Raw genomic sequence first — 6,000 nt, 5'->3', positions numbered from 1 at the left:
GCGGCCTGTGTGCAGCACATTCAGTTGTAGAATATCATAAACGAGAGATTCAATTGAGTCTCTCGTGAAAACCAAATTTACAAACAAATTAGTGTATTTCTCGAGCTCAGAAAGTTATTCGCGGTCGAGAAAAAGCGCTATTCCTGAGCAATATTCACTACAGCTTCCGGCTAATTGATTTACAAATTAGTGTATTTCTCGAGCTCAGAAAGTTATTCGCGGTCGAGAAAAAGCGCTATTCCTGAGCAATATTCACTACAGCTTTCTTCCGGCTAAACATTCATCATGAAATGCCTAGAGCTGGTTGAATCGACTGTACTTATCAATTAGATGACGAACTCCCGGTTGACCGCACATCATTCATCGAATGCCTGAAGACGACCTCCTGGTCCTATGTATTTAACAAACTACGCCAGTCTGTACGACCGATTGGGAACTCGGTGAGTAGAGTTTGAATTGACTTGTCGAAGAACTCTATGCACAGTGGCAGTTAAGTTCGTAGTCTGGTGAATAATAATAATAATAATAATAATAATAATAATAAGAGTACGCTCCAAAATAGGCCACTGTAAACTTATCAAGCCATGCAATGAGCAACTTTAAATTGCGACATCTCAGGTACACCAAGGTCTGTCCTCAGTTTGATCTTCAGTACCCCGTTAACTGTACCATTTCTGGTGGCGCAGCCTCATCGCATGCAATTGTAGGTCTCACCGTTGAAGTAAGCTGTGACAGCTGCGGGCGAGTGGTACACGAGAACTTTTCACGTTTGGCAGGCTTAGCACTTGATCAAACGGGACAGACCTTTATCTCTGCAAATGGTACTGGATTAGGCGGTTGCTACCGTTCTTGTTTTGGGCGCAGCCCTGATGTGCAGATTTCTCCGTTGTGGCACGTTACGATGATGCTCACAGAAAGGAAAAGGTATAGCCAAACCGTGTCATTTGTCTGGCACGGCTTGACTATATCCTTTCCAGAGGAGCGGAGAGGTTCCTCAGCAGAGGTCTTGTAAATTCATTAGTCCCTCGAGTGTGCCGAGGGCCGGAAAACACGCGGGATGATAGGTTCGCCAATGGTGCTTGATTGGCAGTCGGTTGTACAACCAAAAATCCAGACAGATACCCTCATTTTCACAGGAATTTGGTTTTGACAGGAGGCTCAAATGAATCCAACTGAATCTGTCCTTTATAATGCTTCAGCGAACCTTATGAGTCGTGCGGTACGTCTAGATCACAAGTTCGACTTCTGATCAAGTAGCAGTGACCAACCACTTGCGCACCCTGTGTTAGCACTTCATTGTTTAGTCGCAGTCATCTTAGGTCGGATATCTTCCACTTCGCAACGATGACAGCAAAACTCTAGCGTCAACGTGCCGTTAATAAACGCAAAATACTGGCAACGAAGGTTCATACAACACAATTGAATCGAACACATGCTAAGGGAACAGCACGTACTTTGACTAATTCCAAAAGCGAACTGTTCAAAACCTTTCAGATTGTCTATAGATCTGCTTACCTAACCCTACACTAGTAACTAGCCCTGTGACTATCAAGCTCCGGGGTTGCATTGTCCTACGCGTGTGGCATCTGAAATTGTGCGCCACAATTTCTATGGCGACGCACGACAAAACTGCGGTCCAATGTAGATGCGTAAACCATCACGTCCAGAGTGAAAGTTACTTGGTGAGTCAGCTCCTTTGTTTCATGAAAACATCCACAGTGAGAGTCCGTAGGAAAGTTCTGGTATTCCCACGCAGGTGTGAAGGAATTGCTGAGTCTTCGCGAATTGGGCGAACAAATCACTCCAGCTAAACCAACAGACACACTGAAGTGGACACAGTAAATGTTCCTCGTAGGAAAAAATAAGCACTCAGGCCCAAAGTTGTACAAGAAGCCAGAGCGGAAACCATTGAAAGCCAATAGAGAACAAAAAGGCGCTGCAGAAAAGTCAGGAACATTGGAAAGTACATCAAGGCCGGCAGAGAGCAGTAGATCAGACGATCCAGAATAATAGTAAATGGAAGCTGAGCCAAACGAAATGTTGCCTTACAAACTAGTTGAGAGCCAGAAAACCAAACCGTAAGGCAAGAAAAGTGACAACTGGGTTAGTCTCATCAAAGTAAGGAAGCTTTAGAAGTGGGTTTCCACTCAACCAATCAAGTGGTGGCAAGCCACAAAAGAAAGGTGAAATGAACCAATCGGAAGAAATGAACAGAACTACTCATTTGGAGGAAACGAGCGAACCAACCAGATTCAAGGTTATCAGGCCACAAGAATAGTCCAGAAAAATTTCATACCAGCCAATCCGAAGACAGCTAGTAACGTTGCAGACATTAACTACGCCTTAGAAAATCGTTGGAAACAAAGCGATACGACTAAATCTCAAATCTGCCTTCCTATCTCGCTACCAACTCCGTCTGAAGTACATTATTATGCTTTCTTGTCTTATGCGTTCCCTACATTGTGGCAGGCAAAGGCTAACCACTCTGATTACTTTGTACAATATATTTTCATCTACTAGGCCCGTCAAATTCATTGTTCGAATGTGACCATCAGCCTGTGCAATAGTAATAAGCTGGGCGATTTTTTTAGCGAGAAATGAGATGACCTTTCATCATTATCAACTTTAGGAACCTTCTCATTAGACGATTGAACTTCCAGTAGCTAATTGGATGAGTTGTTATGGCATATCTTCAGGCTCACATTCGGGAAGAAATATGTAACTTTGAACATATATGAGTGGAAAGAAACACCAATGATGCCTAAACTAAATGTATATATCACAGTTCTCTTTTTCTGACGCACCATTGAGTTCATTAGTGAGTGCGGCTCACCTGTCACCGTCGCTGAAATCAGTAGCATGAATTAAACTAACTATTCAGTAACCTGTCTGTCACACACTTGGCCTAGTCCCAAAGTCTCTCCAAGATAGTGAATTTCCCAAAATCACACTGGTTCACGCTTGCCATCAGTATCAAAAGTACCAGGTAGAAGTGACTAGTTGCAACTAGGTTGATGGACCGACACAGCTGCATCTAGTCATTAGCAGGTCAGATAAGGAAGCAAGGGTTATCGAGGACAGGAAGAGACTTGCACGAGAAAGGAGTAAGAAGGACGCTTGAGCTCAGATGGTAATCACTTGACTTTACTCACCCGTACATGCGTTTGAGAGTTGAAAACGCAACGGTTGAATTTTGCCAGGCTTGCTGGGATTGCCTGAATTCGATAAGGCAGATTTCCCCGTAGGCTGTATTGTTTTTACCTTGGTGGCTGGCCAAACTCCTTGAGGTGATCTAACGATATCTAGCCCTATGCACTCTGTGTGATGCGTTTCAGTTGGTGGGCAAAGGTAAAAGAGAGGGCCAAACTTTTACTCGACATAGTCCGCTTATTCACATACTTACTGGAGACAACTTAAGGCCTATAAGTACAGGCTGAATTTTCGGGCGTTACGCTATGCCTACGAACAGGCGCAGTGAACAAACTCCTCCACAAAGATGCAGGTCCATCAAAATGGCCTACTTTCACCCAAAGGACGTAATAAGTCATAAAGCCAGACCTAGGTCAAGTACACCCCGATATCTCCGTGACTGCACCATTAGACATGCTAGGATTATTTTACTGTTACGGATATACGGACAACGTATTCTGTGTTGTTGAACAGTCCAAATGAGATGAATTGTTCACTGGAACTCTCTTCCTCTAGTGGAAGTCAGCCTACGTCGAAAAGCCTAGAATGTTTAATCCTCATTGCGAAACACCAGCGGTACACACTTCACCAATCTCTGAGGAGATTAGAACCAGTGAACTTCAGAAATGGAGCTCATATCGCTACCAGACCTCCAGCAGTTTCGTCACAGAGAACCAATTGATAAACTCTCCTATCTCACTGTTCTACGGGCCTGCTCCGGTTCACAGAAATGTCTACCAGAAATCAAAGGTTCACATTTCTGTCTCTGATAAGTGACTAGGTCGTTGCAGATCTGAGACTAAAACGGCCACGACCACGTTTGTTCTCATGGAGGACAGTCAGTCAAAAGTTGAATGTTGGACGTGTGAGTCTACTTGGGAAGATTTCCTTGGAAATTTAGTCCTGTAAGTGAAGCCGCTGGATGTTAAAAATCCGAAAAGCACTGTACAGCTGTTTCAGTGGTGTTGGAAATCATCAGCACTCAGGCGTTACCCTGTCAAGACATTTTCTCCGAAACATGACCAATAGGCGGGAGTATCTAATTCCCTGAGGTCGTCGAGCGAACCTCCCATCTACTTCCTTTGGAAACAATACGAATTTCTTTTCTTCTTCCACAGCTTACTCTCAAACCTAACATTGGGCACCGTGGCCACCTCATCCAATTTCACTTGCCATGAATTAATGGTGTGACAAGCAAAGACACAAGTACTATTCAGATTGAAACCGGTGTCTGTAAGTACACGATGTTTTGAGAAAAATAGGTTCTGACAATTGAATGGAACACGACGAATGGATGCGTAAAAACGGTCGCCTCAAGATATCACCATATGAATATAGCTATCTAAGTTCGTTGGTTAGGCAAGGCGGAGGCAGTATTCTCATGTGAAGATTAAGATAACACAAGGAGAGTTTACCTAATCTAATAGTGACTGTTCCCACCTTTGGAACGCGTTTTAAAGAATGAAGTAGGAACGATCCGGCTGTCTTCACCGAGCTGTTCGTACCAATTAGATGAATTGAAATAAAGTGGGTTGACTTTGCGGGTCCACGTGCGGGATGACGGACGCTTTCAGTTTCTGAGACAGTTATCGAATAGTGCACTTGGACCATTTTCACAAACAAGAATAGATGATTAAAGTCGTGAATTGGTGCCTTAACTCTGATTTCGGTATTGAGCTGAATATTATCCGTAATTCTTATGAAACACACACACAAGGTTTCAAATAAGCCGGTCCTTAGCCAGTATTCTTCGGAGGATATTGTACCCATAAAATAGTTTGCATTGTATAGGCGTAGCACACTACTCAGAAAGTCACTGAAAACATTCAATTAAAAGAACGTCATAAACGAGGGGTTCAGCTGGGATTCAGGTAAGTCTCACGTGCAAACCGAATTGCTTTGCATATGAGTGTCGAATCACCTCCAACATTTTTGGCTGTAGTAGTGCAATTTCTACGAGTTCGCAAAAGTTCACATGTTTTCAGTGACCCAATGAGCTTAAGTAGTGACATTGCAAATTTAAGGATCATGGGATCGCAGAAGACGGAATGGTGAAAATCTATAAGGATAGTTTCAGTCAGTATTCCACTTACTGATGCTTGCAGCTGCTATCGCTATGCTATCCTCCCACAAATGCCTTAAGAGTGAGCTGTCTGTTGATGTTTTTATTTCGCCCTACACAAGTCAAGCTGTGACAAAACGCCGCCCAATCAACTGCACAAAAGGCAATCCTAAACTATGGTTCTCATCAAATGGGAATTAGCATAACAGACGATGCCATACTGTAGTTTGTGCTACTGTGCTCAGAATGGTAGATTAACGGCCATTTATCACTTTTTGGTGAGCGACTCTCATACAACCCGAAAGCGGCTGAACTATTGATTACGGGGTTGTCCAGGCCTACACAAGAGGAATCGGAAGGCCAGAAACTCTTGCTCTAACGAGAATCCACTGCATACACATTGAGAATGAACTTGAGATTAATCAGATTCTCATTAGGCAAGTTTCGTATTAATGACTGGTACCGTCTGTTCATTATCAGGTCATACCCATTAGGACTGCCACGACAACAATGTTTTTTTTCACTCAGTAGTTACACGTCCATCCGGCTAACAAGCTTCATTCCGTTCAACTAATTAGCTCACAAATTGTAAACATATTTTCCACGTGCCGCAACACTTATTGAAACTTCGATAGTACTTCATTTGCAAGACTGTTCAACGAAGAAGTAGATTCAGATGGTGATTCGGTTTGCGAGCAAATTTTTACGCATCACATAAATCAGCAATCGCGTTTCGGTAGGACCGACGG

Source organism: Opisthorchis viverrini (genome assembly GCF_000715545.1).
Source record: "Opisthorchis viverrini unplaced genomic scaffold opera_v5_29, whole genome shotgun sequence".
Taxonomy (NCBI): domain Eukaryota; kingdom Metazoa; phylum Platyhelminthes; class Trematoda; order Opisthorchiida; family Opisthorchiidae; genus Opisthorchis; species Opisthorchis viverrini.
The sequence above is the reverse complement of the archived record's forward strand: the minus strand, read 5'-3'. Positions refer to the sequence as shown.